At 39.2% G+C, this 14,728-nt stretch overlaps 1 protein-coding gene across 5 annotated transcripts in view; it reads right to left on the bottom strand.

Moving 5' to 3' along the window:
• Positions 1 to 8,720, bottom strand: part of PAM (peptidylglycine alpha-amidating monooxygenase) — a 117,310-nt gene extending 108,590 nt beyond the window's left edge. For 4 of the 5 annotated variants that reach the window (XM_041471121.1, XM_041471124.1, XM_041471123.1 and 1 more), the window contains exon 1: positions 8,599 to 8,720. The gene's annotated coding sequence lies outside the window, so the exon portion shown is untranslated. The remainder of the gene's footprint in view (positions 1 to 8,598) is intronic. The other variant, XM_041471126.1, reaches the window with a different exon arrangement.
• Between the last annotated feature and the right edge of the window lie 6,008 nt (positions 8,721 to 14,728).

The raw sequence follows: 14,728 nt of genomic DNA, 5'->3' as shown, positions 1-14,728 counted from the left end.
TAAATGGTTCTCAGACACAATACTGTTTCATTTGACTTCTTTTCATCCTAGACCATCTGTTTTCAAAGAACACCCCGCAGTTCCCCACAGTGGAACACGACACACTACGAAGCTGTGAAACTTGTGACTTAAGGAAAATATTAAAGATAATTGTTCTTCCTGAGAAAATTATATAGGAAATTCCTTATGGGAATTATAAGGTAATTTCACAAAAATTACTACATTTTATTTCAGCTTATTAACTAACAATTTAAGCCTACTTTAAATTTTGAGATCACATCCTAAAGAAACACATTTCCAGGTGTGCAAAGTCGTCAGTAAAAACAGCCTCAAGACATTTCCAGAGGTGGACCCTTACCATATAGCAGCAGGTGGACACAGCACACAGGTGGAGTGCAACCTAGTGTAAGAGACATAGACATAGAGCACAAGACCAAACACAGGATGCAAAGATGATTGAGGGATTACAGCATCTGTCATATGAGGAGAGGTGGGACTTTGCAGCCTGAAGAGAAGGCCTGCTTAAGATGGGGTGAAACCTAATCAATACACATAAAAAGAAGATTGATCAACATGGGATGAAAGCATGTCAGACTTTCCACAGTAGTGCACACTGACTAAAAAACAGTCAACAGGGATAAATTGAATCAGAAGAAATTCTACATACAAAAATGAATACACTTGTTCATTATAAGAGTGGTCAAGCATGGGAAAAAGCTTCCCAGAGGAGCTGTGGAGTCTCCATCCATAGAACTACTCAAAACCTGAGTGAACACAGTCATATGAAACCTGATGTAGCTGGTCCAATTTAACTAAGGTGGAGTTAAACTACATCATCTCCAAAGGCTCCTTGCCACCTCCACCACTCTGTGATCCTATATTAATCTCACAGGCAGAAAGCTGGGAGAGACAATCAAACAAAAGACAAACATTTTTTTGGTTGAAAATAAACAAAACTGGAAATCACTGTTTAATTAACATTCTAGTAACTGTCGTGTGTAATAAAACTATGTTATATACTAACAACGTTTATAAGAACAGCTAGGTTCTCCAAACTAGACACCACAGCAAATTAACTTCTGAAAGGACCACAGTAAATTAACATTCACAAAATGGTGATTAAAATACATTGACTTTGTCCCAATACAAATAACAGTAAACAAGCAGAAAGCAGTATTTCAAAGTCAGGATGAAAAGTATGCTTTCAAATCCAGCACAAATCCTTAATCTCTTCCATAATGAGACTGGGATGCTTATTACCATAAAATCCATCTTCTTAATTTGAGGTCAGGGTACAACATGCTTGCAAAAGGAATTAAAACCAACTGAATTTAATCAACCTGAATAGAAATAATTAATGGAAAACTAAAGACTATAGCACAGAAGTCTGCAACAGAGCTGAGATTTAAAACAAACACTAGGTTTCCTACCTCCCTTTAAGTGGACTGATGTAAGCAGGCAAAACTGACTTGATCTGTTTTCAGATTCCTTTTCTTCACTCCTGCTTTAGGACACATGAGTGAGGTTCAGGGAGAACTCTATTAAAGCAACCTGACTTGTAAAGCAAAATAATCATTGACACCATGGAACAGTCACAAAGCAATAAGCATTGTTGTTATTCTTGATAAAACACTTGATTACAACCACCTTCAGTACCTGAACAGATGTAAAGGTGCAGTTTCACACAGTGTTAACACAACTGGAAGGAGTAGAGGGAGGAACCACAAATGACAGATGGGTATGTGCTTCTAAAAGAAAAAGCTACATCTTCCTGAAAAGATGAGGAAGAAGAAGGTAAGCACAATTGCATACCAGTTATGCAGATTAATGAATGCATATTAATCTCACCAAAAAAAGTATTTGACTATTCTCAATAATTACTAATGGAATCCTTTAAATATCTGTTAAAGATATGAGAAGTAATACATTTATTGTGACATGGGTTAGTTGTATGACCTATTTCAGACTTTCCTTTTCTCTTCCACCTCACTTCACATTAGCCTCATTTTCAACCTTACAGTCTTTCACTTCAGTTTTTTTCAGTCACTAGCTCACATAAGCTGATCTTCTATTCCAGTTTTCTCTTGATCCAGATCCTTGTCGGCCCAGCCCTAGAGTTGACAGAGTTTCTCCCTCTCCTATCAGGTCATGGTCCCAATGGTATCTACGGCCACCACATTTCTTGGCACAGACTGAGCCCCATTTGCTCCCACAGACTGACCTTCAATGCAGCGCTTCCCTTCCTCCCCAGTTCACCTACTTCTCTCTACATTCTCTTCTAGTCTGTTTGCACTTCTCTTCTTCTCTTCACAGCAAAACAACACGTCAACCTTCAACTGGAAGACTTCACCATCAATATTCGGTAACTTGTCAATGTTACAGTCTGTAGACCGCAGAAACTTACTGTGGGAAGTATCAGACAGCCTTCTAAGACATCAAGGTTGACCAGAATCCCATAGTTTAGAAATGTACCATGGACCTACTGCTACTTACAAGTACATTAATTAACCTTAGTTTCAATAAAGGTGCTTTATTTAAACTGAATCAAAGAGAAAAGGAAATTGAATAGATTCTGAGGTAAAAAATAATTACAACCTGAGAGAAATTAGAAACGGAGTGACATACTCCGTTATACATACATACATTATTATAAAATACATACTTACATTATCTTAGCAAATTATACCATCTTTCTTCAATGAAACGAAAGATCATTCCCCAGGACAAAAGAAAATGCAGTGGAGCTGGTCAGGGGGTGGGGAGATTAACTATTTTTTCATCCATACTACAACATGGGGGATTATTAAATGTGATGAAAGTGGATTAGAAGATGTAAAAAAAAAAAATTCAAAATGAATGGTTACACAAAGAAATTGAAACAAGGTTTTGAATGGTAATTTCATTAACTGTTTCATAAATATAGCCCTGTATATCTAAACTGATTCAGCTTTATTCCTTTTCCTTGTGTCCATCACCATTCCCCAGACAGAGCAGATCTGCATCATCCACTTCACTTCATCCTTTGAGGAAGCTGCAGTCTGCAGTGAGGTCACATTCAGCCTTCTCTTTTCCAAGCTGAACCCAATAAGCTCTTAGTTTTCCCAGTATGTAACGAAACAAATACAATCTGGACTTTTCAGCCCAACAACATGAAGACTAAAAGTGAACATGACTGTTATGACTGTTCTCTATACAGAAATATATACAGAGAAAAAGTATGAATTAAGCTACTGAATGATACTAAACAAGAACAATGAGTATATATGAAGACTGTGAATAATTCAAATTGAAAATTAGACTGGCATTTTTGAAATAAGCCATTAAGGGTATGCTGTACGCCCTAATTTTTAAGATGAGTAAATGTTAACAAATCTTCTATAGTTTTGCAGTGGCCCTCTAGTGTTAACCTGGTCCTGTTCTTCTTTTTTTTTTTTTTAATTTTTAAAGTGAAACCTTAAAAACCTTAAGTTCAATATAAACATTTTTTCCTAATCCATTTTTGTTCCCAAGTATGAAAGACTAATAATCCCTTTTTTTGTCCAAGTATGAAGACCTGAGGCATATACAACACAGAAGACTGAAAGCAAATAGGATACTTGCAACATATGACCATCAGCAGAAAACTTTTTTTTTTTTTGCTTATTTAAGTCTTGATTAGCCCTACACACTAAGGACTCTGACACAGAGCTAGACAATTTTACAAAGACAAACTTTTGAGATACCATTGTTTTGTAGGGATTTCTACAGTAAAGTACTTGTATTAGTACACTAGGACCACAAATGTACAACAGTACAGACTAAAATACTAGAAAAGGACTGAGACAACCAAGTGGAACCATAAGATCAAAAAAAGAATATTAACTGTGGAGTGGAACTGGGAGGCAATGATGGAGTATGAGACCATAATACATTAATGGATCAGCAAATAGGATATGATTCAACATCTCCTTCAGCATTATTTGTCCAAAGGGAAGATAAATGCAGCAAAGATAATGCAATATCATTACCAGTAAAGAATAAAACAAAATACACAGTGATGACTTGGTAAACAGCATCCCCTTCTCCCTTGTCACTGCAAGTAATCATACTGACAAGATAGCCATCTGCCCTGGTCCTCATAAATGTAGGACTGCAAAAGCAAGAAATGAAAGGATGACAAAAATCTATGAGATTTCAAATACAAGTTTACGAAAATTAACTTGTTCAAAAGTAGATGTCATGTTTTCACCTATCCAGTGATCCATTGTGAGTTGCTGCACTTTAAACTCTCATATCATATGATGACACACTCTGTTTGGCTATTGCAGAGCCTTGATATCTTAAACTAGAGTACTTGCCAAGTTACATCTGTAGCCTAAAATGCAGGAACTTCATCACTGCAGCATGAACAGACAAAGTTATTATTTATTGCCTTTTATTGCAAAACACACTGTTCTTCGCATAAAACGGTGGGTTCTGCTGAGTATTTTCACTGTCAATAAAACATTGATGGGTAGTGGGAAAGCAAGAAAACCCCTTCCTCTACAACACACAGAAAGTGCTCACAGGGCTTGGAGTACTGCAGCAACAGAGCTCTTCCAACTAATGACTCCTAAGTATCTTCTTTAGAAACACCTTGCCTGACCTTCACCTATTAAAAAAAATTGGAAAAGCTTGCTTTCTTCTGGCATCTCTTCATATACAATCTATGTGTATCCTGTCAGAGGCTAGTATGCAATTTCATTCACATTCTCACATAGATTTGAAAGAGAATCTCTACCTAGCTTATGTTTCTCAGCACTAGAAATAATAAATCCCAAAATTTTAAATGTATACCTCAAAAACAGTGCTTAAAAAAACCACACTACCCATAAATTTTGCTTCCCATATATTGTACACGATTTTTGTGAGTACTTGTTCTTTGCTCACATGGTCCCAAGTTACATCTTAAAATCCTACTTCATTTTACTTCATGCTTCCAAAATGTTGTCATAACAAAAGCGTTCCACACTTGCATTCCCACATACCCTTAATACAAATTAATATTCAAATATTTGTTTCATATAAGTTATAAAGTAACCCATGAGATCTGAGATCTATTGGATCAAGTTTTTCAGATAAAACCTTTACATCTTTCTGCAGAAAAACGCTTTTAGTTGATTCAACATGCCTGAACAATTTATAAATAACACCTCTCCTCCTTGGGTGGGAGAGGGTGCTATTTATAATTGAGAGGGAGGCACCTTGGCCCATTGGAAGACAATGAATTTGAGTACAGGCAAGGTTGAGAGACAATGAAACTGAGTCCTTCACTTATCACAGAGAAATTAAGGCAGTTATTTAACAAGGAGTATGTTGTAAATTCTCACTGTCTTTCTGCTGCCCTATGCATTTCAATTTTTTATGTCGACTGCCTTAGGAGATAAAAAACAAAAAAGGAGGAGAAAAAGAAGGGGGGAAAGTGTGAAAGGGGAAGAAAAAGGTGAAAAGTGGTGAGGAAAAGCAAAACAGACGGGGGAAAGCTGAAAAGAGGGGGAGGTGACAGACTTAGGGAAAGGTGATGAAAAAGGTATTGGGAAAGAAAGAGTAAAAGAGGGGCAAAAGAAAAAAGAATAAGGGTAAAAAGGAGAGAGGAAGAAGAGGACAAAAAAATAAAGGGGGAGGAGAAAAAAGAGGGGAGTGAGACAGGAAATAAGAGAGAAAAAAGGGAGGAAAAAGAGAGAAAAAATGAGGAAAACAGTTGTGCCTTGAAAAACACCTTGCATTCGATTGGCTCAAAGCATGCTCTGAAGCATGAAGAAAATATTTCTCACTAGTTAGAGAATGTCCAGTGTTTCTTTCTGCCATTTCAACATTAGAATGAACTTGGATGCCTTAAGTAGAGACATTTTTTAAATTATTCAGAATATTTTGACTATACAGACTGTCATATTAGACCAGGCTGGCAAACCAGTCTAGCCACAATTTGCTCAGATCAGCCAGCACTATATCTTGTTCTCAAGACGCAAGACAACTAACATGGTATAGCCTATTAGTACTGAACAGAATATGGTAGATATGGTATAATCTACTCTTTTAAGTATTTAATCCTAATTGTTAGCAATTGTTTTAATAGTATACACTAGAAATACTTTTTCTAGCTTGTTTAGCTCCATTTGTCATGCATTTCAAAACTCTGTTTGCAGTAGTTGTAACTTTGGATAGTACTACTATAAACATCCCAGGAGATTTACTCATCTTGAATATCACAAGCAATGGTCAGATCCAACTAAATGGATTAAAGGAAATCTGGCAAGTTATGAAATTCCTTTAAAGTATAGTCTTAATTGCATTGTGCATGCCATCATTTTTGAGCGTGAAACATGAATACTTCTGTCAAGCTATAAAATGAGAACTTCAGAACAAATCCCAACCTCTTGGCACCTTTTGAGCCATTACTATATCTAAAACAGAAGCAATGTGAAAAGAATTGTCTTCAATAAATATGCATTTTACAAACAGAGCTCCTTTGGATTCACCTCTAAGAAATCAAGAAAAAACATTCACTCCGACTATTTTATGGTATCAGCCACATACAGGGAAATAATCTCCACAACAAGCAGATTCAGTCCTATCTGGTATTATTTGACACTTGGGAGCCCTGAGACTCTCTCACTTGACAAGAAAGCAAATAAAGCATCAAAATGGTGGGTTTGTATTTTGGATTGGATCTTTAAGATTACTTTAAGCTTGCTTGGACATACACTTGTGAAGACCTCTGCCTCCGTATGTCAAAGGAAGTATCTTTTTTTGGCTACTTGCTAGCCCTTACCTCCTATCTCTCTAATTTTCACATGTCCCAACAGTGAGATCACCATATCAAAGAAACTAACTGAGTACCCAAGGTCTAAATTCAACCCACTTTCCATTCTTTCTGCATGCACTAGTCAGCAAACTAGTCAGCTTCAGTCTTCCAGCAAAGTTATTTCTGAAAACTAGCTCCTATTTCAGATTTACAGTACAAGACAGACTCATGATTTCAGATCTACAGAACAGAAATATAAACAAGAATCCAACACATCAGTACCTAATTTTAAGTTCAGCTACAATTTTGGTATTAAACTGCTATTTTCTGAAAGCTATATATTTATTACCGACATTTTTAATGTGAGAATACCTGCAAAGACGGAAAAGGAGTGCCCCAAATCAAAAAGGAAACAAAACACCTGATTCATATTAAGTGAGAGATCACAGAGATTTGTGACATAAAAAACACCTGTTGTATTATAAGAAGACTTCAATTTCCATGTCAAACACTTTTTCTTTAATAAGTAGCTTAAAAATTCTCATTAATGCCAGTGATTTATAATTTTTTTTATTCCACCTATAAGAATACTCATCTGCAAGTATACAGCAGGCAATGTGACAACAGTCTACAGTAATACCTACCAACCTGCCAATGACAGCACCTCTGTGTTTGCAGTCTATAAGTCAACCGCAGAACTGACCATGGCTTTACCATTGCTGAAGAGCTTTGGAACCCACCCCTTCACATAGCAGTTCTCACAGCACAACCACGCTCCGGCAAGTGGATAGTTGTATGGCACATTCAAAAATATGTGTGAACCGATTTGTAAGAGGTTGATACACAAAACATATATATTTTGATAGTAATGCCTGAAATTAACACATGAGTTTTAAAGGAACAGAATGAAGAGTGAAGGCTTAACAAGAAAAAAAAAAAAAAAACAAAAAAAAAAAAAAAAAACCAAAAAAAAAAAAAGGGGGAAAAAAAACCCCGAACAAAAATACAAACAAAAAAAGCCACTCCCAGGGACTGTCGGGAACCATACGCTACTCGAAACAGCTGGAAGTCGAAACTAACAAAATGACTGCACTTGAATGCTTCCCATGGCTGGACACCCATTGGTGAAGAAATGACAGCGCCAGCGGGCCAGTGCCTAAGTCCGGAGGGGCTCTGCCTCTCCGCACGCAGCCATGTTCCCACCGCCGACATGCCGCCCGGCCCTTTCAGCCGGACCCGATGACGGGTGGGAGGCACCGGGACGGCCCCGCTCGCTGCCCGCAGGGGCTCGTGCTGGCGACGCGGGGCGTCGCGGGAAACTTTAGCGGCGGGGAGCGTGCCGTGCCCCGGCTGTTCCCGGGAAGCTCGTCCCTCCCGTCTGCTTTGCATGGGACACAAAGTCCCGGTGGGGAGAGCCGAGGCTCCGCCGCATCCACTCCCTCAGGCGGCGGCGGCAGTGCTCAGCCGGGGACAGGGAGGGCGGGATGGGGGCTACCCCCGCCTCCCAGCGTCGCAGCCGCCGCAGTCCGCAGCCAGCAGGGGAAGAACTGCTCCTGGCACCCGCACGGCAGTGCTAAGCGGCCCCCGGGCGTCCGGGAACCCGCCCCAATGCATCCGCGGGAGGTGCCGCGCCTCGGGCACGCGCCGCCGCACGTGTGCCCAGGCAGAGGCAACGCCAAGCGCGGCCCGGCGAGTGTCCGGCCAAGGCGCGGCACCGGCACGGCCGCGGGGCTCGGGAGAATCACCGCAACTCAAAGTATCCCCTTCTCCGGCTCCCGCTCCTTCCCTCCCCACAACCCCCGCGCCCGGACGAACTCGAAACAGGTAGAACTCACGGGAGGAAGACGCGCCGCGCCGCGCCGCACCGCTGACTCCCGGCCGATCCGCCCGGCCGCTGCCAGCAGCGACACCGACACTGGGGTCCACCGCCGCGACCCGCCCTTCTTCCTGCCCCGCCCCGGGACCGCCCCCCCTCGCGCTCCGCCCCTCCCCGCCCCGGCGTGGGGGACGCGGCAGCGCACACGTCGGCCCGGTAGCTGTGCCGGGCTGTGCCGCTGGGAGGCGCTGTCTGAGCCCGCTCTGCTTTGATCCGCACCGGGTCGGGCCGCGCCGGGAGTGGGGCCTGGTGGGTCTGTTGCCACAGGCTGGAGGCTGGGGTTCGCAGGGGAAGGCCTGGAGTCAGGGGAGGGTTCGGTTTTCTCGGTGAAGGGTCTGGAATCCACAGGGGAGCGTCTGAAGTCCGCACGAAACGGGCTCGGTGTTCGCTTGGAGGGGTCCGAGCCTTGCGAGCCCCCAGGGAGGGAGCCAAGCGTCCCGTGCCCTTCTGACTGCCCTCGGGCAGGAACGGGCGGGTGTGCGATCAGTCCCGGGGGATGAAGGCCCTTCGTGCCGGGAGAGGAAAGGCTGTGGTTGCGGGGTCGCAAGCCGTGGTCAGCGAATTGAGGGGAAGGCTCTGTAGACTCCTCTGCGGGGTGTAGGGGCGGGTGGTAGCACCAGCTCAGGACAGCGGGGAACCACGGCATGGTGTCCTCCGAAGGATGGGTGCTGGGCATGCCTGGTAACGAAGGATGCAAGGTGAGGGTGCCGATTGTGATTGTAAGCTTGTCGAGAGCTTCAGTGTACTTTAATAAGATGATGTTTTCAGTGAAATTCGTAACATAACATAGTGAGCTGAAGCTTGGGCACGTGTTACAATGAGCTGTATCTCAACCACACATACCCACCGCATGGGAGGGGAGCCTGTTCAACATCCCTTGCTGAACAGGTTTGTGCAGGAGACCTTCGAGAGGTTTATCTGCATAGGTAAAATGGAAGAATTAGGGCCCAAATATGTATTGTTTTTCAGGGGCATTGTGATGAAGTATTTGTTTATCAAATAGGACTGTCCTGATGCTCCTTAAAAATATAAAAAAGATATATGGTAAAACATAATTCTGTCACCCTCAGGTTAAAATAATTGGGGTTTTTTTCTGAGTAGATCTACCAACTTCGTTATGACAACAAATCTGGGTAATTTGGTCTGTGATGGATGTTTCAGTATTTCTAAAAAGGCTAAATGTATTATTAAGATGGAGCATTTGCCTCATTCATATAAAATGGAAAATGCAACACAAATTAATTATTTGAAGGCTTATTAATATTTTTAAATTTAAAAACTCTACTGCATCTGTAGAGGTCTGGCTTGGTTTTAATTGCCTGGTCCTTTTTCTTCAGAAGTGAAAATTTGCTTTTGTGCATCTATAGGACATAGCAAGCAATTAGTGATTAATGTGTCCCAAAGATGCTTTCAGTCTTTGATGACAGGAAATATTAAGCTCTTTGAACAGAAATGGTGACTCACTGGCTCCAACTGATTTGCAAAGTCATGCCAACATTTTTTTGTAGACCTCTTTGTCACACCAAGCCACCATCAAAGTGCCAGACTTCCCTTACATTATTGATCTGGCTCATGAAAATGAGCACTGTAGGTGCAAAGGCCTGGTCTAAGGATTCCAGGACTTGCCCTGAGCAAAGCACATGGTGCTTTTGTGAAATAACAAATCAATAAACACCTGCTGCTGAGGCAGGAACAATGCAAAGGCTTGCCCCCACCTTAAGCTCTAAGTGGCATTACTGAAGGGTGCAGCTTTGCAGTCTCTCACAGGCGGCTACATTCTGTTCTAGAAGTGTTTCCCATGCTAGCTGCTCTTATGTAAATTATTTAATTGGTGTAGATTAATATATTCTCAAATTCTTTGCAAAGGAAAGCATGGACAAGAATTTGGAGGACCTCAAAATAGTCTTTAGCATGGAAATGTTCCATTAATTAGAAGGTCTTAGTTTATGACAATGCTAGGGGCCTACAAATTCAGTCCTTTCTCTAAGTGTGGAATATTTGGTTTACAGGTAGTAATAAAAGGAATCAAAGTATTTGGGAAAAAAAAACAAGAGAGAAAAACATTGAAAAGATATATTATCAAGTCTCTGAAAAGAAACTGTGAAAGAGACCGACCTTGGGGCCTACTAAGAGGATAGGCTTTAATGTTTTCTTTCTGAATTTTAGAAGTTTTTTCTTCAAAATTAGAGAAAATTAATTAAAATCTCAGCATCTTATGACTACCTTTGTATCAAAGTCATTAACTTGAATAGAACCTGTCAAATCTACTAGTTTTATTTATGGTTAATGTGAGGCAGTCGACCTTAGACTTTATGTTTGATGGCTGTCTATATCATAGAAAAATGAGATTTTTCCTCAACTGCTCATACTGCTTTCATTAGTTCAAAAGCTGTTTTCATATTGCTTCACAAAGGCAATAAAAATCAATACAATAAAATGTGATGCTTTATTTTTGTCTCTTTATGAAATCTGAGACTTGGCTTACAGTGTCTTGTCCTTTGAATTTGAAAATTTCTAACGTAGAAAAACAAAATAAGTCTTAAACTTTATTCTGTGACTTATGCTGTTACCTCCTAGTGTGAAGCACTGAAAAATAAACAAAACAAGCCCCATGTCCTGTAAAGTACTAGATTTCCTGTAAGACTGACTTCACTGAGTTGAAAAACTCTTTCTCATCTTGCATGACTGGATATCTACTTTTATAATAGCTTTGCATGGGAAATAAAACTGTGGGGTTTTCTTTAGCTTGCCAATCTTTTCATCTGCATTAGATCAAAATTCAGCAAGGAATTGAATTTTGAGAGTAGGTATATGCTTAAGCAATTAATTTTAGACCTTTGACATAAAAGTTACATAAAAATATAAGATTGGTCTGTGCTTGTAATCTCATTATAAAGTACTTGGACTTCCTTGTATACAGGAATAGACTTAACTTAATGTCCTATGCTTTTGCATTGCGGCAAATTTGAAATTTTTCATTAACCATGCTAGACCATGCCATTTATAGATCTGTGAGAAAATGTTCTTCCAATTTGTGCAAATCCTTTTGAGTCATTCAATTGTGTTATGGAAGTATAAGCAAGTCTTCTTGCTTATACTTCCGTAACACAATATTGTTACTGGCAAGTAACAATAGTAAATATTAAATCATAAAGGTCAGTATCATATATCTTGATGAAGTATTTTAGATAGGTAAATTGATTCCAGGCTCTGAGCTCTTTGCTTTGAGTACAATTTACTCTGTTTTTGCCACAGATACTTAATTTCCTTTTGCCATGGTTTTTTGGAATTATTTTTGTTTTGGTTTTGTTTTGTTTTTAGGAAAAACAAGTTACAAACTTTCTCTTTATTCTCTTGCATGTGTGAAAGTACAGACTGCATCATACACTAGAGAGCTGCATGGAGATTTTACTTTGCAAATGGAGCAGCATGCTGGCAGCAAAAAGGATGAAAGCCTTTGAACAGCTCCTTTGATGATAGAAATCAGCCCATGATTCTCCTTCAGGCTGCAATTTTATTCATCACTATTTCCTAGGTTTGTTTCTAGCACCAAGATAAATTTCAATGTAAAAAAAGAGTCCCAGTGAAAGAGATATATATTATAAAGATATGTAACACAACTGTCATTAAAGTACTTTACATACCTTGGTATAAAGCAAAAATACACAAAACAAATGCCTTTATATTGGAGGCTTAATTTTATCCAGGTGAATGGAGATATGCAATAAATCCAGTTAGGCAAGTCTGCATCCTTAGCAAAACTTCTGCTCTTGTGCAGTAAATGGTTTCTGCAGACTGCAGATGAAGTAAGATTTTGGGTCACTGCTGTTTATATAATGCCTTTCCCATGTGTAAAGGATGTTCATCTCTACCTCTGGTAGGACTGTGCTTAATTAATAAAACAATAATTAATGTCAGTGTTTTGAAGACAAATTATTCATAATAACATCTTACCTAGAGTGATGCCATATTTTGCATACCACTGAAAATCATTTCTAGTTGTTTCAGAACAGAAAATGTTCATTGTTGTATCTCTGTTTTCTATTTGTGTGCTGCTGTCTTACATATACACTATCCCTTGAATCTTCATACATGAGATGGCTGAACATATGTATAAGTGATCACTGGTGCCTCAATGCAGGTAATCCAGTTGTCATTAATTTGAATGTGATAACTCAACTGTCCTTGGGAAATTGTCTATATTTCTCTTATGGTTTTTTGTGTGTCTTTAAATAATCTTACTCTTGCCGTTTTGCCTCTGGGATATCTACATACGTATCTCTGAAGGGTTGGGATTTTTCCTATACTTAACTTTTATTTGTTTGCTTGTTTGTTGTGAGAAAAAAAAACTGTTAGATGTCTGTGGTAATAACAAAAGACTTGCAAAAAAAGTTGAATTGAATTAGAACTTACATTCCATCCTTAGATTGTCTCCTAAGAATTTGGTGTAGGAAAACAGTGGATTTGCATTCTTTGTTCATACCTAATAGTATTAAGCAGAGACTGAGATTACATTAGGAATTTAGTATCTCACTACCAAATTCTGACATGTGAAAGACCTGATGACTGAGCTGCAGATATGGTCTTTAGTGAGAGGCATAATTTCAAAAGTTAATCTCTCTTAGTGCAAAAATACTTTTTTTACAGAAACAGAGGTACCAGCAAATGAAAATGTTTTAAGTCTATCAGTTGTCCTTTTTGCTCTGAAGGGTTTTGCTGATATTATACTACATGCATTTAAGATGTACTTACACTATCCTTTCAAGATTAAACTACAAAATATTTACAGATTTTAGAAAACGAACCACAGGTACACTGAAAAGAATGGAAATTAGGTAATTATTTGTTACAAAATTTTGAAAGAAAAATAGCCATAATAGGAGATTTAAGAAGATAAAGACAGAAGAGTAGTGATGTCAAATTGTCCCTTGCATGTATGTTCCTAATTGACTATACATATAACTGTTTGCCTAGAATAAAGCTAAATCTGCTAACAAAGTCGACTGTACAAACAACTGTTGTTTAACTTTTAGAATCCATTTATTCTGTGCTTACATTGTTTTTTAAAAGTAATTGCATTCAGAATCACATGAACAGAGGTAAGTCTTCAAACCAGAGGAAATCATGCTGTGACAGCTGTATATAAATAAGCAGATTTTATTTTAAAGTGTGGAAAAATAAGCCCTTGAAAAACTGTCAACATTTAGCTGTGATTTATGTAGGGTAAATTTACCAGTGTTGTGCCAGGCTTAAACCACTTTTTAATGGGTTGAGTCATGCATCTACACCTTTTGAAAATCCAGGTATCTCAATTTGTCATGGGATGACTCATGGTGGGTTCCTTATAAGCTAATTATTAGACACAGTCAGTGCAAAATATTACAAAATTTAATATTCTGGAGAAGGATGTAGCCTCAAATGAACACTGAGGGAGGTTATTCAGGTACTAATATACAATGTGGCCAAGACTCTGTGCCACATCAAGCAATGGTGGGATATGGGGTGGAAGCCAGATGTCACATTGCTTCACTCAGTAAAATAATCACCCATTCAAAATTAATGAAAATGAAGTTAGGACACCAGTAAGAGAGGCAGTGAAAGAAATGAAATGGATCTATTTAATACTTAATACTTTTGGTTTATTATTAGGAGTATTTAAATACTAACTGAGCTTTGTAAAAGCAGTGTAAAGAAGACAAAACAAATTTTTGCCCCCATATTCTACTAGAATAGAATCTGTAGTCTTCATTTCTCTTAAGACTGAAAATAAAGATACCCAGTTGTGGATATAGAATGAATTTAACAATCTGCCAAACTCTCCATACTATTGCACTTTTATTGAACTATCAGTCAAAAATACCCTGAATTTTAGGAGAGCAAGGCTTTAGTTGTTCATGGAATTAATGAAAAAGATCCCCTGTAAAATTACCCTCATGGATACAGGAGCAGAACAGAGATGGCAACTAATGTTTTTCTTGAAACTAAAATGCTTTGTATTGTTGTATTCCATTTTGTTTAAATGGTATTCCCTGTCTCACCCATCCGAAATGTATGGTATATTCTAAGCCTGTGGTCCTGCCCTGAACCAT

This window comes from Pyrgilauda ruficollis, unplaced genomic scaffold (assembly GCF_017590135.1).
Source record: "Pyrgilauda ruficollis isolate IOZ18807 unplaced genomic scaffold, ASM1759013v1 scaffold257, whole genome shotgun sequence".
NCBI classification, from domain to species: domain Eukaryota; kingdom Metazoa; phylum Chordata; class Aves; order Passeriformes; family Passeridae; genus Pyrgilauda; species Pyrgilauda ruficollis.
Note: the sequence above shows the minus strand (reverse complement) of the source record. Positions and strands in the feature narration are given on the sequence as shown.